Source organism: Coffea arabica, chromosome 11c (genome assembly GCF_036785885.1).
Source record: "Coffea arabica cultivar ET-39 chromosome 11c, Coffea Arabica ET-39 HiFi, whole genome shotgun sequence".
Classification (NCBI taxonomy): Eukaryota; Viridiplantae; Streptophyta; class Magnoliopsida; order Gentianales; family Rubiaceae; genus Coffea; species Coffea arabica.
Window position 1 is genome coordinate 23,575,750 of NC_092330.1, and position 23,823 is coordinate 23,599,572.

The 23,823-nt window shown below is 44.1% G+C and overlaps 12 non-coding genes and 17 pseudogenes across 12 annotated transcripts; all 29 read left to right on the forward strand.

Moving 5' to 3' along the window:
• Window positions 1-330: 330 nt before the first annotated feature.
• Window positions 331-448, forward strand: LOC140019836 (5S ribosomal RNA; annotated as a pseudogene).
• A 927-nt stretch (window positions 449-1,375) lies between these two features.
• LOC140017290 (5S ribosomal RNA) lies at window positions 1,376-1,494 on the forward strand. Its single transcript, XR_011823601.1, has one exon. It is a non-coding gene; the product is annotated as a 5S ribosomal RNA (ribosomal RNA).
• Window positions 1,495-1,905: 411 nt separating this feature from the next.
• On the forward strand, window positions 1,906-2,023 carry LOC140020578 (5S ribosomal RNA; annotated as a pseudogene).
• A 926-nt stretch (window positions 2,024-2,949) lies between these two features.
• On the forward strand, window positions 2,950-3,068 carry LOC140017894 (5S ribosomal RNA). The gene has a single exon (XR_011824200.1). It is a non-coding gene; the product is annotated as a 5S ribosomal RNA (ribosomal RNA).
• Window positions 3,069-3,479: 411 nt separating this feature from the next.
• LOC140020541 (5S ribosomal RNA) lies at window positions 3,480-3,597 on the forward strand (annotated as a pseudogene).
• A 927-nt stretch (window positions 3,598-4,524) lies between these two features.
• LOC140017291 (5S ribosomal RNA) lies at window positions 4,525-4,643 on the forward strand. Its single transcript, XR_011823602.1, has one exon. It is a non-coding gene; the product is annotated as a 5S ribosomal RNA (ribosomal RNA).
• Window positions 4,644-5,054: 411 nt separating this feature from the next.
• Window positions 5,055-5,172, forward strand: LOC140019838 (5S ribosomal RNA; annotated as a pseudogene).
• A 928-nt stretch (window positions 5,173-6,100) lies between these two features.
• On the forward strand, window positions 6,101-6,219 carry LOC140017292 (5S ribosomal RNA). Its single transcript, XR_011823603.1, has one exon. It is a non-coding gene; the product is annotated as a 5S ribosomal RNA (ribosomal RNA).
• Window positions 6,220-6,630: 411 nt separating this feature from the next.
• On the forward strand, window positions 6,631-6,748 carry LOC140020200 (5S ribosomal RNA; annotated as a pseudogene).
• Window positions 6,749-7,675: 927 nt separating this feature from the next.
• Window positions 7,676-7,794, forward strand: LOC140017293 (5S ribosomal RNA). Its single transcript, XR_011823604.1, has one exon. It is a non-coding gene; the product is annotated as a 5S ribosomal RNA (ribosomal RNA).
• A 411-nt stretch (window positions 7,795-8,205) lies between these two features.
• On the forward strand, window positions 8,206-8,323 carry LOC140020201 (5S ribosomal RNA; annotated as a pseudogene).
• A 927-nt stretch (window positions 8,324-9,250) lies between these two features.
• On the forward strand, window positions 9,251-9,369 carry LOC140017294 (5S ribosomal RNA). Its single transcript, XR_011823605.1, has one exon. It is a non-coding gene; the product is annotated as a 5S ribosomal RNA (ribosomal RNA).
• Window positions 9,370-9,780: 411 nt separating this feature from the next.
• Window positions 9,781-9,898, forward strand: LOC140020204 (5S ribosomal RNA; annotated as a pseudogene).
• Window positions 9,899-10,823: 925 nt separating this feature from the next.
• LOC140020205 (5S ribosomal RNA) lies at window positions 10,824-10,941 on the forward strand (annotated as a pseudogene).
• A 927-nt stretch (window positions 10,942-11,868) lies between these two features.
• On the forward strand, window positions 11,869-11,987 carry LOC140017296 (5S ribosomal RNA). Its single transcript, XR_011823607.1, has one exon. It is a non-coding gene; the product is annotated as a 5S ribosomal RNA (ribosomal RNA).
• Window positions 11,988-12,398: 411 nt separating this feature from the next.
• Window positions 12,399-12,516, forward strand: LOC140020206 (5S ribosomal RNA; annotated as a pseudogene).
• Window positions 12,517-13,441: 925 nt separating this feature from the next.
• LOC140020207 (5S ribosomal RNA) lies at window positions 13,442-13,559 on the forward strand (annotated as a pseudogene).
• Window positions 13,560-14,486: 927 nt separating this feature from the next.
• Window positions 14,487-14,605, forward strand: LOC140017297 (5S ribosomal RNA). The gene has a single exon (XR_011823608.1). It is a non-coding gene; the product is annotated as a 5S ribosomal RNA (ribosomal RNA).
• Window positions 14,606-15,016: 411 nt separating this feature from the next.
• LOC140020208 (5S ribosomal RNA) lies at window positions 15,017-15,134 on the forward strand (annotated as a pseudogene).
• Window positions 15,135-16,060: 926 nt separating this feature from the next.
• LOC140017520 (5S ribosomal RNA) lies at window positions 16,061-16,179 on the forward strand. The gene has a single exon (XR_011823829.1). It is a non-coding gene; the product is annotated as a 5S ribosomal RNA (ribosomal RNA).
• A 411-nt stretch (window positions 16,180-16,590) lies between these two features.
• Window positions 16,591-16,708, forward strand: LOC140020209 (5S ribosomal RNA; annotated as a pseudogene).
• Window positions 16,709-17,636: 928 nt separating this feature from the next.
• LOC140017298 (5S ribosomal RNA) lies at window positions 17,637-17,755 on the forward strand. Its single transcript, XR_011823609.1, has one exon. It is a non-coding gene; the product is annotated as a 5S ribosomal RNA (ribosomal RNA).
• Window positions 17,756-18,166: 411 nt separating this feature from the next.
• On the forward strand, window positions 18,167-18,284 carry LOC140020210 (5S ribosomal RNA; annotated as a pseudogene).
• Window positions 18,285-19,209: 925 nt separating this feature from the next.
• On the forward strand, window positions 19,210-19,327 carry LOC140020211 (5S ribosomal RNA; annotated as a pseudogene).
• Window positions 19,328-20,252: 925 nt separating this feature from the next.
• LOC140020212 (5S ribosomal RNA) lies at window positions 20,253-20,370 on the forward strand (annotated as a pseudogene).
• A 927-nt stretch (window positions 20,371-21,297) lies between these two features.
• LOC140017299 (5S ribosomal RNA) lies at window positions 21,298-21,416 on the forward strand. Its single transcript, XR_011823610.1, has one exon. It is a non-coding gene; the product is annotated as a 5S ribosomal RNA (ribosomal RNA).
• Window positions 21,417-21,827: 411 nt separating this feature from the next.
• LOC140020213 (5S ribosomal RNA) lies at window positions 21,828-21,945 on the forward strand (annotated as a pseudogene).
• A 926-nt stretch (window positions 21,946-22,871) lies between these two features.
• Window positions 22,872-22,990, forward strand: LOC140017300 (5S ribosomal RNA). Its single transcript, XR_011823611.1, has one exon. It is a non-coding gene; the product is annotated as a 5S ribosomal RNA (ribosomal RNA).
• A 411-nt stretch (window positions 22,991-23,401) lies between these two features.
• Window positions 23,402-23,519, forward strand: LOC140020215 (5S ribosomal RNA; annotated as a pseudogene).
• Window positions 23,520-23,823: the final 304 nt, after the last annotated feature.

The window sequence follows — 23,823 nt, forward strand, 5'->3', positions numbered from 1 at the left end:
TATTTTGCTTCTCATCGAAGCATGAAGGCGGATCTGAAGGCGCGAGACAAGTCAGGAACGGTACGGCTGGATCGAAACCCGGATCGTCGGTCAAAGTTGTCGGCGCAAATGTATAAGCGCAAGCTTGAAGGATCAATTTCAGGATAATTGAGAGTTGTTCGACGAGAGAAAAAAAAGGTGCAAAGCAACAAGAAAAAAATATAAAAGTAAATAAATAAAAGGATGAGAGGAAATTCATGAATTGACGCTTAGAATGAATTCGGGTCCAAAAAAGCCAAACTGCTTCACAGGACGTGGCAGTTTAAAAGAATAAAGCGAAAGGAACATGGCGGGTGCGATCATACCAGCACTAATGCACCGGATCCCATCAGAACTTCGAAGTTAAGCGTGCTTGGGCGACAGTAGTACTAGGATGGGTGACCCTAGGCCGGTCAACGGGTCGGGTCTACACCCGGATCCGGATCGGATCCCTGAAATTTTTGCGGGTATGGGTAGGGATTTAATTCCGTTATCCGGATCCGGATCCGTTTTTTCAAACAAAAAAACGGGTCGGATACGGAATATAGTATTCCGACCCGTATTAGACCCGGATCCGGATATAAATGATTTAATAATTTATAAAAAATATATATTATCAATATAATTTGATTAGGATGATGTATTTGAGTAAAATCAATTTGATTTATTTTCTTATTTGGTTTTTTCTTTGCATTAGCTAGAAATTTGTTTACAAATATATCTTTTTCTCTTTTTTGTTAGAAATTATAAATTTTGGCAAATTTGTTCGGGTAGACCCGACCCGGATCCGAGACTCGCCGGGTCCGGATCCGGAACACCGAATAAAAGACCCGTCGGGTAAACGGGTCGGATCCGGGTCCGGGTCCGGAATAATGAATTCCGGCCCGGACCCCGGCCCGTTGACACCCCTAGGTGACCCCCTGGGAAATCCTCGTGTTGCACCCCTCCCTTTTTTGTTTCGAAATCCAAATTTCCCCTTCGTTCTTTATGCTGTAGTAATTTAGCTCCGTCGGAACGATTGCTTTATTTTTTGCTTCTCATCGAAGCATGAAGGCGGATCTGAAGGCGCGAGACAAGTCAGGAACGGTACGGCTGGATCGAAGCCCGGATCGTCGGTCAAAGTTGTCGGCGCAAATGTATAAGCGCAAGCGTGAAGGATCAATTTCAGGATAATTGAGAGTTGCGCGACGAGGGAAAAAAAATGGTGCAAATCAACAAGAAAAAAATGTAAAAGTAAATAAATAAAAGGATGAGGGGAAATTCTTGAATTGACGCTTAGAATGAATTCGGGTCCAGAAAAGCCACACTGCTTCACCGGACGGGGCAGTTTAAAAGAATAAAGCGAAAGGAACATGGCGGGTGCGATCATACCAGCACTAATGCACCGGATCCCATCAGAACTCCGAAGTTAAGCGTGCTTGGGCGAGAGTAGTACTAGGATGGGTGACCCCCTGGGAAGTCCTCGTGTTGCACCCCTCCCTTTTTTGTTTCGAAATCCAAATTTCCCCTTCGTTCTTTATGCTGTAGTAATTTAGCTCCGTCGGAACGATTGCTTTATATTTTGCTTCTCATCGAAGCATGAAGGCGGATCTGAAGGCGCGAGACAAGTCAGGAACGGTACGGCTGGATCGAAGCCCGGATCGTCGGTCAAAGTTGTCGGCGCAAATGTATAAGCGCAAGCGTGAAGGATCAATTTCAGGATAATTGAGACTTGTTCGACGAGGGAAAAAAAAGGTGCAAAGCAACAAGAAAAAAATATAAAAGTAAATAAATAAAAGGATGAGAGGAAATTCATGAATTGACTCTTAGAATGAATTCGGGTCCAGAAAAGCCAAACTGCTTCACAGGACGTGACAGTTTAAAAGAATAAAGCGAAAGGAACATGGCGGGTGCGATCATACCAGCACTAATGCACCGGATCCCATCAGAACTTCGAAGTTAAGCGTGCTTGGGCGACAGTAGTACTAGGATGGGTGATCCTAGGCCGGTCAACGGGTCGGGTCTACACCCGGATCCGGATCGGATCCCTGAAATTTTTGCGGGTATGGGTAGGGATTTAATTCCGTTATCCGGATCCGGATCCGTTTTTTCAAACAAAAAAACGGGTCGGATACGGAATATAGTATTCCGACCCGTATTAGACCCGGATCCGGATATAAATGATTTAATAATTTATAAAAAATATATATTATCAATATAATTTGATTAGGATGATGTATTTGAGTAAAATCAATTTGATTTATTTTCTTATTTGGTTTTTTCTTTGCATTAGCTAGAAATTTGTTTACAAATATATCTTATTCTCTTTTTTGTTAGAAATTATAAATTTTGGCAAATTTGATCGGGTAGACCCGACCCGGATCCGAGACTCGCCGGGTCCGGATCCGGAACATCGAATAAAAGACCCGTCGGGTAAACGGGTCGGATCCGGGTCCGGGTCCGGAATAATGAATTCCGGCCCGGACCCGGCCCGTTGACACCCCTAGGTGACCCCCTGGGAAATCCTCGTGTTGCACCCCTCCCTTTTTTGTTTCGAAATCCAAATTTCCCCTTCGTTCTTTATGCTGTAGTAATTTAGCTCCGTCGGAACGATTGCTTTATATTTTGCTTCTCATCGAAGCATGAAGGCGGATCTGAAGGCGCGAGACAAGTCAGGAACGGTACGGCTGGAGCGAAGCCAGGATCGTCGGTCAAAGTTGTCGGCGCAAATGTATAAGCGCAAGCGTGAAGGATCAATTTCAGGATAATTGAGAGTTGCGCGACGAGGGAAAAAAAATGGTGCAAATCAACAAGAAAAAAATGTAAAAGTAAATAAATAAAAGGATGTGGGGAAATTCTTGAATTGACGCTTAAAATGAATTCGGGTCCAGAAAAGCCACACTGCTTCACAGGACGGGGCAGTTTAAAAGAATAAAGCGAAAGGAACATGGCGGGTGCGATCATACCAGCACTAATGCACCGGATCCCATCAGAACTCCGAAGTTAAGCGTGCTTGGGCGAGAGTAGTACTAGGATGGGTGACCCCCTGGGAAGTCCTCTTGTTGCACCCCTCCCTTTTTTGTTTCGAAATCCAAATTTCCCCTTCGTTCTTTATGCTGTAGTAATTTAGCTCCGTCGGAACGATTGCTTTATATTTTGCTTCTCATCGAAGCATGAAGGCGGATCTGAAGGCGCGAGACAAGTCAGGAACGGTACGGCTGGATCGAAGCCCGGATCGTCGGTCAAAGTTGTCGGCGCAAATGTATAAGCGCAAGCGTGAAGGATCAATTTCAGGATAATTGAGAGTTGTTCGACGAGGGAAAAAAAAGGTGCAAAGCAACAAGAAAAAAATATAAAAGTAAATAAATAAAAGGATGAGAGGAAATTCATGAATTGACGCTTAGAATGAATTCGGGTCCAGAAAAGCCAAACTGCTTCACAGGACGTGACAGTTTAAAAGAATAAAGCGAAAGGAACATGGCGGGTGCGATCAAACCAGCACTAATGCACCGGATCCCATCAGAACTTCGAAGTTAAGCGTGCTTGGGCGACAGTAGTACTAGGATGGGTGACCCTAGGCCGGTCAACGGGTCGGGTCTACACCCGGATCCGGATCGGATCCCTGAAATTTTTGCGGGTATGGGTAGGGATTTAATTCCGTTATCCGGATACGGATCCGTTTTTTCAAACAAAAAAACGGGTCGGATACGGAATATAGTATTCCGACCCGTATTAGACCCGGATCCGGATATAAATGATTTAATAATTTATAAAAAATATATATTATCAATATAATTTGATTAGGATGATGTATTTGAGTAAAATCAATTTGATTTATTTTCTTATTTGGTTTTTTCTTTGCATTAGCTAGAAATTTGTTTACAAATATATCTTTTTCTCTTTTTTGTTAGAAATTATAAATTTTGGCAAATTTGTTCGGGTAGACCCGACCCGGATCCGAGACTCGCCGGGTCCGGATCCGGAACACCGAATAAAAGACCCGTCCGGTAAACTGGTCGGATCCGGGTCCGGGTCCGGAATAATGAATTCCGGCCCGGACCCCGGCCCGTTGACACCCCTAGGTGACCCCCTGGGAAATCCTCGTGTTGCACCCCTCCCTTTTTTGTTTCGAAATCCAAATTTCCCCTTCGTTCTTTATGCTGTAGTAATTTAGCTCCGTCGGAACGATTGCTTTATATTTTGCTTCTCATCGAAGCATGAAGGCGGATCTGAAGGCGCGAGACAAGTCAGGAACGGTACGGCTGGATCGAAGCCCGGATCGTCGGTCAAAGTTGTCGGCGCAAATGTATAAGCGCAAGCGTGAAGGATCAATTTCAGGATAATTGAGAGTTGCGCGACGAGGGAAAAAAAATGGTGCAAATCAACAAGAAAAAAATGTAAAAGTAAATAAATAAAAGGATGAGGGGAAATTCTTGAATTGACGCTTAAAATGAATTCGGGTCCAGAAAAGCCACACTGCTTCACAGGACGGGGCAGTTTAAAAGAATAAAGCGAAAGGAACATGGCGGGTGCGATCATACCAGCACTAATGCACCGGATCCCATCAGAACTCCGAAGTTAAGCGTGCTTGGGCGAGAGTAGTACTAGGATGGGTGACCCCCTGGGAAGTCCTCGTGTTGCACCCCTCCCTTTTTTGTTTCGAAATCCAAATTTCCCCTTCGTTCTTTATGCTGTAGTAATTTAGCTCCGACGGAACGATTGCTTAATATTTTGCTTCTCATCGAAGCATGAAGGCGGATCTGAAGGCGCGAGACAAGTCAGGAACGGTACGGCTGGATCGAAACCCGGATCGTCGGTCAAAGTTGTCGGCGCAAATGTATAAGCGCAAGCGTGAAGGATCAATTTCAGGATAATTGAGAGTTGTTCGACGAGGGAAAAAAAAGGTGCAAAGCAACAAGAAAAAAATATAAAAGTAAATAAATAAAAGGATGAGAGGAAATTCATGAATTGACGCTTAGAATGAATTCGGGTCCAAAAAAGCCAAACTGCTTCACAGGACGTGGCAGTTTAAAAGAATAAAGCGAAAGGAACATGGCGGGTGCGATCATACCAGCACTAATGCACCGGATCCCATCAGAACTTCGAAGTTAAGCGTGCTTGGGCGACAGTAGTACTAGGATGGGTGACCCTAGGCCGGTCAACGGGTCGGGTCTACACCCGGATCCGGATCGGATCCCTGAAATTTTTGCGGGTATGGGTAGGGATTTAATTCCGTTATCCGGATCCGGATCCGTTTTTTCAAACAAAAAAACGGGTCGGATACGGAATATAGTATTCCGACCCGTATTAGACCCGGATCCGGATATAAATGATTTAATAATTTATAAAAAATATATATTATCAATATAATTTGATTAGGATGATGTATTTGAGTAAAATCAATTTGATTTATTTTCTTATTTGGTTTTTTCTTTGCATTAGCTAGAAATTTGTTTACAAATATATCTTTTTCTCTTTTTTGTTAGAAATTATAAATTTTGGCAAATTTATTCGGGTAGACCCGACCCGGATCCGAGACTCGCCGGGTCCGGATCCGGAACACCGAATAAAAGACCCGTCGGGTAAACGGGTCGGATCCGGGTCCGGGTCCGGAATAATGAATTCCGGCCCGGACCCCGGTCCGTTGACACCCCTAGGTGACCCCCTGGGAAATCCTCGTGTTGCACCCCTCCCTTTTTTGTTTCGAAATCCAAATTTCCCCTTCGTTCTTTATGCTGTAGTAATTTAGCTCTGTCGGAACGATTGCTTTATATTTTGCTTCTCATCGAAGCATGAAGGCGGATCTGAAGGCGCGAGACAAGTCAGGAACGGTACGGCTGGATCGAAGCCCGGATCGTCGGTCAAAGTTGTCGGCGCAAATGTATAAGCGCAAGCGTGAAGAATCAATTTCAGGATAATTGAGAGTTGCGCGACGAGGGAAAAAAAAATGGTGCAAATCAACAAGAAAAAAACGTAAAAGTAAATAAATAAAAGGATGAGGGGAAATTCTTGAATTGACGCTTAAAATGAATTCGGGTCCAGAAAAGCCACACTGCTTCACAGGACGGGGCAGTTTAAAAGAATAAAGCGAAAGGAACATGGCGGGTGCGATCATACCAGCACTAATGCACCGGATCCCATCAGAACTCCGAAGTTAAGCGTGCTTGGGCGAGAGTAGTACTAGGATGGGTGACCCCCTGGGAAGTCCTCGTGTTGCACCCCTCCCTTTTTTGTTTCGAAATCCAAATTTCCCCTTCGTTCTTTATGCTGTAGTAATTTAGCTCCGTCGGAACGATTGCTTTATATTTTGCTTCTCATCGAAGCATGAAGGCGGATCTGAAGGCGCGAGACAAGTCAGGAACGGTACGGCTGGATCGAAGCCCGGATCGTCGGTCAAAGTTGTCGGCGCAAATGTATAAGCGCAAGCGTGAAGGATCAATTTCAGGATAATTGAGAGTTGTTCGACGAGGGAAAAAAAAGGTGCAAAGCAACAAGAAAAAAATATAAAAGTAAATAAATAAAAGGATGAGAGGAAATTCATGAATTGACGCTTAGAATGAATTCGGGTCCAGAAAAGCCAAACTGCTTCACAGGACGTGACAGTTTAAAAGAATAAAGCGAAAGGAACATGGCGGGTGCGATCATACCAGCACTAATGCACCGGATCCCATCAGAACTTCGAAGTTAAGCGTGCTTGGGCGACAGTAGTACCAGGATGGGTGACCCTAGGCCGGTCAACGGGTCGGGTCTACACCCGGATCCGGATCGGATCCCTGAAATTTTTGCGGGTATGGGTAGGGATTTAATTCCGTTATCCGGATCCGGATCCGTTTTTTCAAACAAAAAAACGGGTCGGATACGGAATATAGTATTCCGACCCGTATTAGACCCGGATCCGGATATAAATGATTTAATAATTTATAAAAAATATATATTATCAATATAATTTGATTAGGATGATGTATTTGAGTAAAATCAATTTGATTTATTTTCTTATTTGGTTTTTTCTTTGCATTAGCTAGAAATTTGTTTACAAATATATCTTTTTCTCTTTTTTGTTAGAAATTATAAATTTTGGCAAATTTGTTCGGGTAGACCCGACCCGGATCCGAGACTCGCCGGGTCCGGATCCGGAACACCGAATAAAAGACCCGTCGGGTAAACGGGTCGGATCCGGGTCCGGGTCCGGAATAATGAATTCCGGCCCGGACCCGGCCCGTTGACACCCCTAGGTGACCCCCTGGGAAATCCTCGTGTTGCATCCCTCCCTTTTTTGTTTCGAAATCCAAATTTCCCCTTCGTTCTTTATGCTGTAGTAATTTAGCTCCGTCGGAACGATTGCTTTATATTTTGCTTCTCATCGAAGCATGAAGGCGGATCTGAAGGCGCGAGACAAGTCAGGAACGGTACGGCTGGATCGAAGCCCGGATCGTCGGTCAAAGTTGTCGGCGCAAATGTATAAGCGCAAGCGTGAAGGATCAATTTCAGGATAATTGAGAGTTGCGCGACGAGGGAAAAAAAAATGGTGCAAATCAACAAGAAAAAAATGTAAAAGTAAATAAATAAAAGGATGAGGGGAAATTCTTGAATTGACGCTTAGAATGAATTCGGGTCCAGAAAAGCCACACTGCTTCACAGGACGGGGCAGTTTAAAAGAATAAAGCGAAAGGAACATGGCGGGTGCGATCATACCAGCACTAATGCACCGGATCCCATCAGAACTCCGAAGTTAAGCGTGCTTGGGCGAGAGTAGTACTAGGATGGGTGACCCCCTGGGAAGTCCTCGTGTTGCACCCCTCCCTTTTTTGTTTCGAAATCCAAATTTCCCCTTCGTTCTTTATGCTGTAGTAATTTAGCTCCGTCGGAACGATTGCTTTATATTTTGCTTCTCATCGAAGCATGAAGGCGGATCTGAAGGCGCGAGACAAGTCAGGAACGGTACGGCTGGATCGAAGCCCGGATCGTCGGTCAAAGTTGTCGGCGCAAATGTATAAGCGCAAGCGTGAAGGATCAATTTCAGGATAATTGAGAGTTGTTCGACGAGGGAAAAAAAAGGTGCAAAGCAACAAGAAAAAAATATAAAAGTAAATAAATAAAAGGATGAGAGGAAATTCATGAATTGACGCTTAGAATGAATTCGGGTCCAGAAAAGCCAAACTGCTTCACAGGACGTGACAGTTTAAAAGAATAAAGCGAAAGGAACATGGCGGGTGCGATCATACCAGCACTAATGCACCGGATCCCATCAGAACTTCGAAGTTAAGCGTGCTTGGGCGACAGTAGTACCAGGATGGGTGACCCTAGGCCGGTCAACGGGTCGGGTCTACACCCGGATCCGGATCGGATCCCTGAAATTTTTGCGGGTATGGGTAGGGATTTAATTCCGTTATCCGGATCCGGATCCGTTTTTTCAAACAAAAAAACGGGTCGGATACGGAATATAGTATTCCGACCCGTATTAGACCCGGATCCGGATATAAATGATTTAATAATTTATAAAAAATATATATTATCAATATAATTTGATTAGGATGATGTATTTGAGTAAAATCAATTTGATTTATTTTCTTATTTGGTTTTTTCTTTGCATTAGCTAGAAATTTGTTTACAAATATATCTTTTTCTCTTTTTTGTTAGAAATTATAAATTTTGGCAAATTTGTTCGGGTAGACCCGACCCGGATCCGAGACTCGCCGGGTCCGGATCCGGAACACCGAATAAAAGACCCGTCGGGTAAACGGGTCGGATCCGGGTCCGGGTCCGGAATAATGAATTCCGGCCCGGACCCGGCCCGTTGACACCCCTAGGTGACCCCCTGGGAAATCCTCGTGTTGCATCCCTCCCTTTTTTGTTTCGAAATCCAAATTTCCCCTTCGTTCTTTATGCTGTAGTAATTTAGCTCCGTCGGAACGATTGCTTTATATTTTGCTTCTCATCGAAGCATGAAGGCGGATCTGAAGGCGCGAGACAAGTCAGGAACGGTACGGCTGGATCGAAGCCCGGATCGTCGGTCAAAGTTGTCGGCGCAAATGTATAAGCGCAAGCGTGAAGGATCAATTTCAGGATAATTGAGAGTTGCGCGACGAGGGAAAAAAAAATGGTGCAAATCAACAAGAAAAAAATGTAAAAGTAAATAAATAAAAGGATGAGGGGAAATTCTTGAATTGACGCTTAGAATGAATTCGGGTCCAGAAAAGCCACACTGCTTCACAGGACGGGGCAGTTTAAAAGAATAAAGCGAAAGGAACATGGCGGGTGCGATCATACCAGCACTAATGCACCGGATCCCATCAGAACTCCGAAGTTAAGCGTGCTTGGGCGAGAGTAGTACTAGGATGGGTGACCCCCTGGGAAGTCCTCGTGTTGCACCCCTCCCTTTTTTGTTTCGAAATCCAAATTTCCCCTTCGTTCTTTATGCTGTAGTAATTTAGCTCCGTCGGAACGATTGCTTTATATTTTGCTTCTCATCGAAGCATGAAGGCGGATCTGAAGGCGCGAGACAAGTCAGGAACGGTACGGCTGGATCGAAGCCCGGATCGTCGGTCAAAGTTGTCGGCGCAAATGTATAAGCGCAAGCGTGAAGGATCAATTTCAGGATAATTGAGAGTTGTTCGACGAGGGAAAAAAAAGGTGCAAAGCAACAAGAAAAAAATATAAAAGTAAATAAATAAAAGGATGAGAGGAAATTCATGAATTGACGCTTAGAATGAATTCGGGTCCAGAAAAGCCAAACTGCTTCACAGGACGTGACAGTTTAAAAGAATAAAGCGAAAGGAACATGGCGGGTGCGATCATACCAGCACTAATGCACCGGATCCCATCAGAACTTCGAAGTTAAGCGTGCTTGGGCGACAGTAGTACCAGGATGGGTGACCCTAGGCCGGTCAACGGGTCGGGTCTACACCCGGATCCGGATCGGATCCCTGAAATTTTTGCGGGTATGGGTAGGGATTTAATTCCGTTATCCGGATCCGGATCCGTTTTTTCAAACAAAAAAACGGGTCGGATACGGAATATAGTATTCCGACCCGTATTAGACCCGGATCCGGATATAAATGATTTAATAATTTATAAAAAATATATATTATCAATATAATTTGATTAGGATGATGTATTTGAGTAAAATCAATTTGATTTATTTTCTTATTTGGTTTTTTCTTTGCATTAGCTAGAAATTTGTTTACAAATATATCTTTTTCTCTTTTTTGTTAGAAATTATAAATTTTGGCAAATTTGTTCGGGTAGACCCGACCCGGATCCGAGACTCGCCGGGTCCGGATCCGGAACACAGAATAAAAGACCCGTCGGGTAAACGGGTCGGATCCGGGTCCGGGTCCGGAATAATGAATTCCGGCCCGGACCCGGCCCGTTGACACCCCTAGGTGACCCCCTGGGAAATCCTCGTGTTGCACCCCTCCCTTTTTTGTTTCGAAATCCAAATTTCCCCTTCGTTCTTTATGCTGTAGTAATTTAGCTCTGTCGGAACGATTGCTTTATATTTTGCTTCTCATCGAAGCATGAAGGCGGATCTGAAGGCGCGAGACAAGTCAGGAACGGTACGGCTGGATCGAAGCCCGGATCGTCGGTCAAAGTTGTCGGCGCAAATGTATAAGCGCAAGCGTGAAGGATCAATTTCAGGATAATTGAGAGTTGTTCGACGAGGGAAAAAAAAGGTGCAAAGCAACAAGAAAAAAATATAAAAGTAAATAAATAAAAGGATGAGAGGAAATTCATGAATTGACGCTTAGAATGAATTCGGGTCCAGAAAAGCCAAACTGCTTCACAGGACGTGACAGTTTAAAAGAATAAAGCGAAAGGAACATGGCGGGTGCGATCATACCAGCACTAATGCACCGGATCCCATCAGAACTTCGAAGTTAAGCGTGCTTGGGCGACAGTAGTACCAGGATGGGTGACCCTAGGCCGGTCAACGGGTCGGGTCTACACCCGGATCCGGATCGGATCCCTGAAATTTTTGCGGGTATGGGTAGGGATTTAATTCCGTTATCCGGATCCGGATCCGTTTTTTCAAACAAAAAAACGGGTCGGATACGGAATATAGTATTCCGACCCGTATTAGACCCGGATCCGGATATAAATGATTTAATAATTTATAAAAAATATATATTATCAATATAATTTGATTAGGATGATGTATTTGAGTAAAATCAATTTGATTTATTTTCTTATTTGGTTTTTTCTTTGCATTAGCTAGAAATTTGTTTACAAATATATCTTTTTCTCTTTTTTGTTAGAAATTATAAATTTTGGCAAATTTGTTCGGGTAGACCCGACCCGGATCCGAGACTCGCCGGGTCCGGATCCGGAACACCGAATAAAAGACCCGTCGGGTAAACGGGTCGGATCCGGGTCCGGGTCCGGAATAATGAATTCCGGCCCGGACCCGGCCCGTTGACACCCCTAGGTGACCCCCTGGGAAATCCTCGTGTTGCATCCCTCCCTTTTTTGTTTCGAAATCCAAATTTCCCCTTCATTCTTTATGCTGTAGTAATTTAGCTCCGTCGGAACGATTGCTTTATATTTTGCTTCTCATCGAAGCATGAAGGCGGATCTGAAGGCGCGAGACAAGTCAGGAACGGTACGGCTGGATCGAAGCCCGGATCGTCGGTCAAAGTTGTCGGCGCAAATGTATAAGCGCAAGCGTGAAGGATCAATTTCAGGATAATTGAGAGTTGCGCGACGAGGGAAAAAAAAATGGTGCAAATCAACAAGAAAAAAATGTAAAAGTAAATAAATAAAAGGATGAGGGGAAATTCTTGAATTGACGCTTAAAATGAATTCGGGTCCAGAAAAGCCACACTGCTTCACAGGACGGGGCAGTTTAAAAGAATAAAGCGAAAGGAACATGGCGGGTGCGATCATACCAGCACTAATGCACCGGATCCCATCAGAACTCCGAAGTTAAGCGTGCTTGGGCGAGAGTAGTACTAGGATGGGTGACCCCCTGGGAAGTCCTCGTGTTGCACCCCTCCCTTTTTTGTTTCGAAATCCAAATTTCCCCTTCGTTCTTTATGCTGTAGTAATTTAGCTCCGTCGGAACGATTGCTTTATATTTTGCTTCTCATCGAAGCATGAAGGCGGATCTGAAGGCGCGAGACAAGTCAGGAACGGTACGGCTGGATCGAAGCCCGGATCGTCGGTCAAAGTTGTCGGCGCAAATGTATAAGCGCAAGCGTGAAGGATCAATTTCAGGATAATTGAGAGTTGTTCGACGAGGGAAAAAAAAGGTGCAAAGCAACAAGAAAAAAATATAAAAGTAAATAAATAAAAGGATGAGAGGAAATTCATGAATTGACGCTTAGAATGAATTCGGGTCCAGAAAAGCCAAACTGCTTCACAGGACGTGACAGTTTAAAAGAATAAAGCGAAAGGAACATGGCGGGTGCGATCATACCAGCACTAATGCACCGGATCCCATCAGAACTTCGAAGTTAAGCGTGCTTGGGCGACAGTAGTACCAGGATGGGTGACCCTAGGCCGGTCAACGGGTCGGGTCTACACCCGGATCCGGATCGGATCCCTGAAATTTTTGCGGGTATGGGTAGGGATTTAATTCCGTTATCCGGATCCGGATCCGTTTTTTCAAACAAAAAAACGGGTCGGATACGGAATATAGTATTCCGACCCGTATTAGACCCGGATCCGGATATAAATGATTTAATAATTTATAAAAAATATATATTATCAATATAATTTGATTAGGATGATGTATTTGAGTAAAATCAATTTGATTTATTTTCTTATTTGGTTTTTTCTTTGCATTAGCTAGAAATTTGTTTACAAATATATCTTTTTCTCTTTTTTGTTAGAAATTATAAATTTTGGCAAATTTGTTCGGGTAGACCCGACCCGGATCCGAGACTCGCCGGGTCCGGATCCGGAACACAGAATAAAAGACCCGTCGGGTAAACGGGTCGGATCCGGGTCCGGGTCCGGAATAATGAATTCCGGCCCGGACCCGGCCCGTTGACACCCCTAGGTGACCCCCTGGGAAATCCTCGTGTTGCACCCCTCCCTTTTTTGTTTCGAAATCCAAATTTCCCCTTCGTTCTTTATGCTGTAGTAATTTAGCTCTGTCGGAACGATTGCTTTATATTTTGCTTCTCATCGAAGCATGAAGGCGGATCTGAAGGCGCGAGACAAGTCAGGAACGGTACGGCTGGATCGAAGCCCGGATCGTCGGTCAAAGTTGTCGGCGCAAATGTATAAGCGCAAGCGTGAAGGATCAATTTCAGGATAATTGAGAGTTGTTCGACGAGGGAAAAAAAAGGTGCAAAGCAACAAGAAAAAAATATAAAAGTAAATAAATAAAAGGATGAGAGGAAATTCATGAATTGACGCTTAGAATGAATTCGGGTCCAGAAAAGCCAAACTGCTTCACAGGACGTGACAGTTTAAAAGAATAAAGCGAAAGGAACATGGCGGGTGCGATCATACCAGCACTAATGCACCGGATCCCATCAGAACTTCGAAGTTAAGCGTGCTTGGGCGACAGTAGTACCAGGATGGGTGACCCTAGGCCGGTCAACGGGTCGGGTCTACACCCGGATCCGGATCGGATCCCTGAAATTTTTGCGGGTATGGGTAGGGATTTAATTCCGTTATCCGGATCCGGATCCGTTTTTTCAAACAAAAAAACGGGTCGGATACGGAATATAGTATTCCGACCCGTATTAGACCCGGATCCGGATATAAATGATTTAATAATTTATAAAAAATATATATTATCAATATAATTTGATTAGGATGATGTATTTGAGTAAAATCAATTTGATTTATTTTCTTATTTGGTTTTTTCTTTGCATTAGCTAGAAATTTGTTTACAAATATATCTTTTTCTCTTTTTTGTTAGAAATTATAAATTTTGGCAAATTTGTTCGGGTAGACCCGACCCGGATCCGAGACTCGCCGGGTCCGGATCCGGAACACCGAATAAAATACCCGTCGGGTAAACGGGTCGGATCCGGGTCCGGGTCCGGAATAATGAATTCCGGCCCGGACCCGGCCCGTTGACACCCCTAGGTGACCCCCTGGGAAATCCTCGTGTTGCATCCCTCCCTTTTTTGTTTCGAAATCCAAATTTCCCCTTCGTTCTTTATGCTGTAGTAATTTAGCTCCGTCGGAACGATTGCTTTATATTTTGCTTCTCATCGAAGCATGAAGGCGGATCTGAAGGCGCGAGACAAGTCAGGAACGGTACGGCTGGATCGAAGCCCGGATCGTCGGTCAAAGTTGTCGGCGCAAATGTATAAGCGCAAGCGTGAAGGATCAATTTCAGGATAATTGAGAGTTGCGCGACGAGGGAAAAAAAAATGGTGCAAATCAACAAGAAAAAAATGTAAAAGTAAATAAATAAAAGGATGAGGGGAAATTCTTGAATTGACGCTTAGAATGAATTCGGGTCCAGAAAAGCCACACTGCTTCACAGGACGGGGCAGTTTAAAAGAATAAAGCGAAAGGAACATGGCGGGTGCGATCATACCAGCACTAATGCACCGGATCCCATCAGAACTCCGAAGTTAAGCGTGCTTGGGCGAGAGTAGTACTAGGATGGGTGACCCCCTGGGAAGTCCTCGTGTTGCACCCCTCCCTTTTTTGTTTCGAAATCCAAATTTCCCCTTCGTTCTTTATGCTGTAGTAATTTAGCTCCGTCGGAACGATTGCTTTATATTTTGCTTCTCATCGAAGCATGAAGGCGGATCTGAAGGCGCGAGACAAGTCAGGAACGGTACGGCTGGATCGAAGCCCGGATCGTCGGTCAAAGTTGTCGGCGCAAATGTATAAGCGCAAGCGTGAAGGATCAATTTCAGGATAATTGAGAGTTGTTCGACGAGGGAAAAAAAAGGTGCAAAGCAACAAGAAAAAAATATAAAAGTAAATAAATAAAAGGATGAGAGGAAATTCATGAATTGACGCTTAGAATGAATTCGGGTCCAGAAAAGCCAAACTGCTTCACAGGACGTGACAGTTTAAAAGAATAAAGCGAAAGGAACATGGCGGGTGCGATCATACCAGCACTAATGCACCGGATCCCATCAGAACTTCGAAGTTAAGCGTGCTTGGGCGACAGTAGTACCAGGATGGGTGACCCTAGGCCGGTCAACGGGTCGGGTCTACACCCGGATCCGGATCGGATCCCTGAAATTTTTGCGGGTATGGGTAGGGATTTAATTCCGTTATCCGGATCCGGATCCGTTTTTTCAAACAAAAAAACGGGTCGGATACGGAATATAGTATTCCGACCCGTATTAGACCCGGATCCGGATATAAATGATTTAATAATTTATAAAAAATATATATTATCAATATAATTTGATTAGGATGATGTATTTGAGTAAAATCAATTTGATTTATTTTCTTATTTGGTTTTTTCTTTGCATTAGCTAGAAATTTGTTTACAAATATATCTTTTTCTCTTTTTTGTTAGAAATTATAAATTTTGCCAAATTTGTTCGGGTAGACCCGACCCGGATCCGAGACTCGCCGGGTCCGGATCCGGAACACAGAATAAAAGACCCGTCGGGTAAACGGGTCGGATCCGGGTCCGGGTCCGGAATAATGAATTCCGGCCCGGACCCGGCCCGTTGACACCCCTAGGTGACCCCCTGGGAAATCCTCGTGTTGCACCCCTCCCTTTTTTGTTTCGAAATCCAAATTTCCCCTTCGTTCTTTATGCTGTAGTAATTTAGCTCTGTCGGAACGATTGCTTTATATTTTGCTTCTCATCGAAGCATGAAGGCGGATCTGAAGGCGCGAGACAAGTCAGGAACGGTACGGCTGGATCGAAGCCCGGATCGTCGGTCAAAGTTGTCGGCGCAAATGTATAAGCGCAAGCGTGAAGGATCAATTTCAGGATAATTGAGAGTTGCGCGACGAGGGAAAAAAAATGGTGCAAATCAACAAGAAAAAAATGTAAATGTAAATAAATAAAAGGATGAGGGGAAATTCTTGAATTGACGCTTAGAATGAATTCGGGTCCAGAAAAGCCACACTGCTTCACAGGACGGGGCAGTTTAAAAGAATAAAGCGAAAGGAACATGGCGGGTGCGATCATACCAGCACTAATGCACCGGATCCCATCAGAACTCCGAAGTTAAGCGTGCTTGGGCGAGAGTAGTACTAGGATGGGTGACCCCCTGGGAAATCCTCGTGTTGCACCCCTCCCTTTTTTGTTTCGAAATCCAAATTTCCCCTTCGTTCTTTATGCTGTAGTAATTTAGCTCCGTCGGAACGATTGCTTTATATTTTGCTTCTCATCGAAGCATGAAGGCGGATCTGAAGGCGCGAGACAAGTCAGGAACGGTACGGCTGGATCGAAACCCGGATCGTCGGTCAAAGTTGTCGGCGCAAATGTATAAGCGCAAGCTTGAAGGATCAATTTCAGGATAATTGAGAGTTGTTCGACGAGAGAAAAAAAAGGTGCAAAGCAACAAGAAAAAAATATAAAAGTAAATAAATAAAAGGATGAGCGGAAATTCATGAATTGTCGCTTAGAATGAATTCGGGTCCAAAAAAGCCAAACTGCTTCACAGGACGTGGCAGTTTAAAAGAATAAAGCGAAAGGAACATGGCGGGTGCGATCATACCAGCACTAATGCACCGGATCCCATCAGAACTTCGAAGTTAAGCGTGCTTGGGCGACAGTAGTACCAGGATGGGTGACCCTAGGCCGGTCAACGGGTCGGGTCTACACCCGGATCCGGATCGGATCCCTGAAATTTTTGCGGGTATGGGTAGGGATTTAATTCCGTTATCCGGATCCGGATCCGTTTTTTCAAACAAAAAAACGGGTCGGATACGGAATATAGTATTCCGACCCGTATTAGACCCGGATCCGGATATAAATGATTTAATAATTTATAAAAAATATATATTATCAATATAATTTGATTAGGATGATGTATTTGAGTAAAATCAATTTGATTTATTTTCTTATTTGGTTTTTTCTTTGCATTAGCTAGAAATTTGTTTACAAATATATCTTTTTCTCTTTTTTGTTAGAAATTATAAATTTTGGCAAATTTGTTCGGGTAGACCCGACCCGGATCCGAGACTCGCCGGGTCCGGATCCGGAACACCGAATAAAAGACCCGTCGGGTAAACGGGTCGGATCCGGGTCCGGGTCCGGAATAATGAATTCCGGCCCGGACCCCGGCCCGTTGACACCCCTAGGTGACCCCCTGGGAAATCCTCGTGTTGCACCCCTCCCTTTTTTGTTTCGAAATCCAAATTTCCCCTTCGTTCTTTATGCTGTAGTAATTTAGCTCCGTCGGAACGATTGCTTTATTTTTTGCTTCTCATCGAAGCATGAAAGCGGATCTGAAGGCGCGAGACAAGTCAGGAACGGTACGGCTGGATCGAAGCCCGGATCGTCGGTCAAAGTTGTCGGCGCAAATGTATAAGCGCAAGCGTGAAGGATCAATTTCAGGATAATTGAGAGTTGCGCGACGAGGGAAAAAAAAATGGTGCAAATCAACAAGAAAAAAATGTAAAAGTAAATAAATAAAAGGATGAGGGGAAATTCTTGAATTGACGCTTAGAATGAATTCGGGTCCAGAAAAGCCACACTGCTTCACAGGACGGGGCAGTTTAAAAGAATAAAGCGAAAGGAACATGGCGGGTGCGATCATACCAGCACTAATGCACCGGATCCCATCAGAACTCCGAAGTTAAGCGTGCTTGGGCGAGAGTAGTACTAGGATGGGTGACCCCCTGGGAAGTCCTCGTGTTGCACCCCTCCCTTTTTTGTTTCGAAATCCAAATTTCCCCTTCGTTCTTTATGCTGTAGTAATTTAGCTCCGTCGGAACGATTGCTTTATATTTTGCTTCTCATCGAAGCATGAAGGCGGATCTGAAGGCGCGAGACAAGTCAGGAACGGTACGGCTGGATCGAAGCCCGGATCGTCGGTCAAAGTTGTCGGCGCAAATGTATAAGCGCAAGCGTGAAGGATCAATTTCAGGATAATTGAGAGTTGTTCGACGAGGGAAAAAAAAGGTGCAAAGCAACAAGAAAAAAATATAAAAGTAAATAAATAAAAGGATGAGAGGAAATTCATGAATTGACGCTTAGAATGAATTCGGGTCCAGAAAAGCCAAACTGCTTCACAGGACGTGACAGTTTAAAAGAATAAAGCGAAAGGAACATGGCGGGTGCGATCATACCAGCACTAATGCACCGGATCCCATCAGAACTTCGAAGTTAAGCGTGCTTGGGCGACAGTAGTACCAGGATGGGTGACCCTAGGCCGGTCAACGGGTCGGGTCTACACCCGGATCCGGATCGGATCCCTGAAATTTTTGCGGGTATGGGTAGGGATTTAATTCCGTTATCCGGATCCGGATCCGTTTTTTCAAACAAAAAAACGGGTCGGATACGGAATATAGTATTCCGACCCGTATTAGACCCGGATCCGGATATAAATGATTTAATAATTTATAAAAAATATATATTATCAATATAATTTGATTAGGATGATGTATTTGAGTAAAATCAATTTGATTTATTTTCTTATTTGGTTTTTTCTTTGCATTAGCTAGAAATTTGTTTACAAATATATCTTTTTCTCTTTTTTGTTAGAAATTATAAATTTTGGCAAATTTGTTCGGGTAGACCCGACCCGGATCCGAGACTCGCCGGGTCCGGATCCGGAACACAGAATAAAAGACCCGTCGGGTAAACGGGTCGGATCCGGGTCCGGGTCCGGAATAATGAATTCCGGCCCGGACCCGGCCCGTTGACACCCCTAGGTGACCCCCTGGGAAATCCTCGTGTTGCACCCCTCCCTTTTTTGTTTCGAAATCCAAATTTCCCCTTCGTTCTTTATGCTGTAGTAATTTAGCTCTGTCGGAACGATTGCTTTATATTTTGCTTCTCATCGAAGCATGAAGGCGGATCTGAAGGCGCGAGACAAGTCAGGAACGGTACGGCTGGATCGAAGCCCGGATCGTCGGTCAAAGTTGTCGGCGCAAATGTATAAGCGCAAGCGTGAAGGATCAATTTCAGGATAATTGAGAGTTGTTCGACGAGGGAAAAAAAAGGTGCAAAGCAACAAGAAAAAAATATAAAAGTAAATAAATAAAAGAATGAGAGGAAATTCATGAATTGACGCTTAGAATGAATTCGGGTCCAGAAAAGCCAAACTGCTTCACAGGACGTGACAGTTTAAAAGAATAAAGCGAAAGGAACATGGCGGGTGCGATCATACCAGCACTAATGCACCGGATCCCATCAGAACTTCGAAGTTAAGCGTGCTTGGGCGACAGTAGTACCAGGATGGGTGACCCTAGGCCGGTCAACGGGTCGGGTCTACACCCGGATCCGGATCGGATCCCTGAAATTTTTGCGGGTATGGGTAGGGATTTAATTCCGTTATCCGGATCCGGATCCGTTTTTTCAAACAAAAAAACGGGTCGGATACGGAATATAGTATTCCGACCCGTATTAGACCCGGATCCGGATATAAATGATTTAATAATTTATAAAAAATATATATTATCAATATAATTTGATTAGGATGATGTATTTGAGTAAAATCAATTTGATTTATTTTCTTATTTGGTTTTTTCTTTGCATTAGCTAGAAATTTGTTTACAAATATATCTTTTTCTCTTTTTTGTTAGAAATTATAAATTTTGGCAAATTTGTTCGGGTAGACCCGACCCGGATCCGAGACTCGCCGGGTCCGGATCCGGAACACAGAATAAAAGACCCGTCGGGTAAACGGGTCGGATCCGGGTCCGGGTCCGGAATAATGAATTCCGGCCCGGACCCGGCCCGTTGACACCCCTAGGTGACCCCCTGGGAAATCCTCGTGTTGCACCCCTCCCTTTTTTGTTTCGAAATCCAAATTTCCCCTTCGTTCTTTATGCTGTAGTAATTTAGCTTTGTCGGAACGATTGCTTTATATTTTGCTTCTCATCGAAGCATGAAGGCGGATCTGAAGGCGCGAGACAAGTCAGGAACGGTACGGCTGGATCGAAGCCCGGATCGTCGGTCAAAGTTGTCGGCGCAAATGTATAAGCGCAAGCGTGAAGGATCAATTTCAGGATAATTGAGAGTTGTTCGACGAGGGAAAAAAAAGGTGCAAAGCAACAAGAAAAAAATATAAAAGTAAATAAATAAAAGGATGAGAGGAAATTCATGAATTGACGCTTAGAATGAATTCGGGTCCAGAAAAGCCAAACTGCTTCACAGGACGTGACAGTTTAAAAGAATAAAGCGAAAGGAACATGGCGGGTGCGATCATACCAGCACTAATGCACCGGATCCCATCAGAACTTCGAAGTTAAGCGTGCTTGGGCGACAGTAGTACCAGGATGGGTGACCCTAGGCCGGTCAACGGGTCGGGTCTACACCCGGATCCGGATCGGATCCCTGAAATTTTTGCGGGTATGGGTAGGGATTTAATTCCGTTATCCGGATCCGGATCCGTTTTTTCAAACAAAAAAACGGGTCGGATACGGAATATAGTATTCCGACCCGTATTAGACCCGGATCCGGATATAAATGATTTAATAATTTATAAAAAATATATATTATCAATATAATTTGATTAGGATGATGTATTTGAGTAAAATCAATTTGATTTATTTTCTTATTTGGTTTTTTCTTTGCATTAGCTAGAAATTTGTTTACAAATATATCTTTTTCTCTTTTTTGTTAGAAATTATAAATTTTGGCAAATTTGTTCGGGTAGACCCGACCCGGATCCGAGACTCGCCGGGTCCGGATCCGGAACACCGAATAAAAGACCCGTCGGGTAAACGGGTCGGATCCGGGTCCGGGTCCGGAATAATGAATTCCGGCCCGGACCCGGCCCGTTGACACCCCTAGGTGACCCCCTGGGAAATCCTCGTGTTGCATCCCTCCCTTTTTTGTTTCGAAATCCAAATTTCCCCTTCGTTCTTTATGCTGTAGTAATTTAGCTCCGTCGGAACGATTGCTTTATATTTTGCTTCTCATCGAAGCATGAAGGCGGATCTGAAGGCGCGAGACAAGTCAGGAACGGTACGGCTGGATCGAAGCCCGGATCGTCGGTCAAAGTTGTCGGCGCAAATGTATAAGCGCAAGCGTGAAGGATCAATTTCAGGATAATTGAGAGTTGCGCGACGAGGGAAAAAAAAATGGTGCAAATCAACAAGAAAAAAATGTAAAAGTAAATAAATAAAAGGATGAGGGGAAATTCTTGAATTGACGCTTAGAATGAATTCGGGTCCAGAAAAGCCACACTGCTTCACAGGACGGGGCAGTTTAAAAGAATAAAGCGAAAGGAACATGGCGGGTGCGATCATACCAGCACTAATGCACCGGATCCCATCAGAACTCCGAAGTTAAGCGTGCTTGGGCGAGAGTAGTACTAGGATGGGTGACCCCCTGGGAAGTCCTCGTGTTGCACCCCTCCCTTTTTTGTTTCGAAATCCAAATTTCCCCTTCGTTCTTTATGCTGTAGTAATTTAGCTCCGTCGGAACGATTGCTTTATATTTTGCTTCTCATCGAAGCATGAAGGCGGATCTGAAGGCGCGAGACAAGTCAGGAACGGTACGGCTGGATCGAAGCCCGGATCGTCGGTCAAAGTTGTCGGCGCAAATGTATAAGCGCAAGCGTGAAGGATGACTTTCAGGATAATTGAGAGTTGTGCGACGAGGGAAAAAAAAGGTGCAAAGCAACAAGAAAAAAATATAAAAGTAAATAAATAAAAGGATGAGAGGAAATTCATGAATTGACGCTTAGAATGAATTCGGGTCCAGAAAAGCCAAACTGCTTCACAGGACGTGACAGTTTAAAAGAATAAAGCGAAAGGAACATGGCGGGTGCGATCATACCAGCACTAATGCACCGGATCCCATCAGAACTTCGAAGTTAAGCGTGCTTGGGCGACAGTAGTACCAGGATGGGTGACCCTAGGCCGGTCAACGGGTCGGGTCTACACCCGGATCCGGATCGGATCCCTGAAATTTTTGCGGGTATGGGTAGGGATTTAATTCCGTTATCCGGATCCGGATCCGTTTTTTCAAACAAAAAAACGGGTCGGATACGGAATATAGTATTCCGACCCGTATTAGACCCGGATCCGGATATAAATGATTTAATAATTTATAAAAAATATATATTATCAATATAATTTGATTAGGATGATGTATTTGAGTAAAATCAATTTGATTTATTTTCTTATTTGGTTTTTTCTTTGCATTAGCTAGAAATTTGTTTACAAATATATCTTTTTCTCTTTTTTGTTAGAAATTATAAATTTTGGCAAATTTGTTCGGGTAGACCCGACCCGGATCCGAGACTCGCCGGGTCCGGATCCGGAACACAGAATAAAAGACCCGTCGGGTAAACGGGTCGGATCCGGGTCCGGGTCCGGAATAATGAATTCCGGCCCGGACCCGGCCCGTTGACACCCCTAGGTGACCCCCTGGGAAATCCTCGTGTTGCACCCCTCCCTTTTTTGTTTCGAAATCCAAATTTCCCCTTCGTTCTTTATGCTGTAGTAATTTAGCTCTGTCGGAACGATTGCTTTATATTTTGCTTCTCATCGAAGCATGAAGGCGGATCTGAAGGCGCGAGACAAGTCAGGAACGGTACGGCTGGATCGAAGCCCGGATCGTCGGTCAAAGTTGTCGGCGCAAATGTATAAGCGCAAGCGTGAAGGATCAATTTCAGGATAATTGAGAGTTGCGCGACGAGGGAAAAAAAATGGTGCAAATCAACAAGAAAAAAATGTAAAAGTAAATAAATAAAAGGATGAGGGGAAATTCTTGAATTGACGCTTAGAATGAATTCGGGTCCAGAAAAGCCACACTGCTTCACAGGACGGGGCAGTTTAAAAGAATAAAGCGAAAGGAACATGGCGGGTGCGATCATACCAGCACTAATGCACCGGATCCCATCAGAACTCCGAAGTTAAGCGTGCTTGGGCGAGAGTAGTACTAGGATGGGTGACCCCCTGGGAAGTCCTCGTGTTGCACCCCTCCCTTTTTTGTTTCGAAATCCAAATTTCCCCTTCGTTCTTTATGCTGTAGTAATTTAGCTCCGTCGGAACGATTGCTTTATATTTTGCTTCTCATCGAAGCATGAAGGCGGATCTGAAGGCGCGAGACAAGTCAGGAACGGTACGGCTGGATCGAAACCCGGATCGTCGGTCAAAGTTGTCGGCGCAAATGTATAAGCGCAAGCTTGAAGGATCAATTTCAGGATAATTGAGAGTTGTTCGACGAGAGAAAAAAAAGGTGCAAAGCAACAAGAAAAAAATATAAAAGTAAATAAATAAAAGGATGAGAGGAAATTCATGAATTGTCGCTTAGAATGAATTCGGGTCCAAAAAAGCCAAACTGCTTCACAGGACGTGGCAGTTTAAAAGAATAAAGCGAAAGGAACATGGCGGGTGCGATCATACCAGCACTAATGCACCGGATCCCATCAGAACTTCGAAGTTAAGCGTGCTTGGGCGACAGTAGTACCAGGATGGGTGACCCTAGGCCGGTCAACGGGTCGGGTCTACACCCGGATCCGGATCGGATCCCTGAAATTTTTGCGGGTATGGGTAGGGATTTAATTCCGTTATCCGGATCCGGATCCGTTTTTTCAAACAAAAAAACGGGTCGGATACGGAATATAGTATTCCGACCCGTATTAGACCCGGATCCGGATATAAATGATTTAATAATTTATAAAAAATATATATTATCAATATAATTTGATTAGGATGATGTATTTGAGTAAAATCAATTTGATTTATTTTCTTATTTGGTTTTTTCTTTGCATTAGCTAGAAATTTGTTTACAAATATATCTTTTTCTCTTTT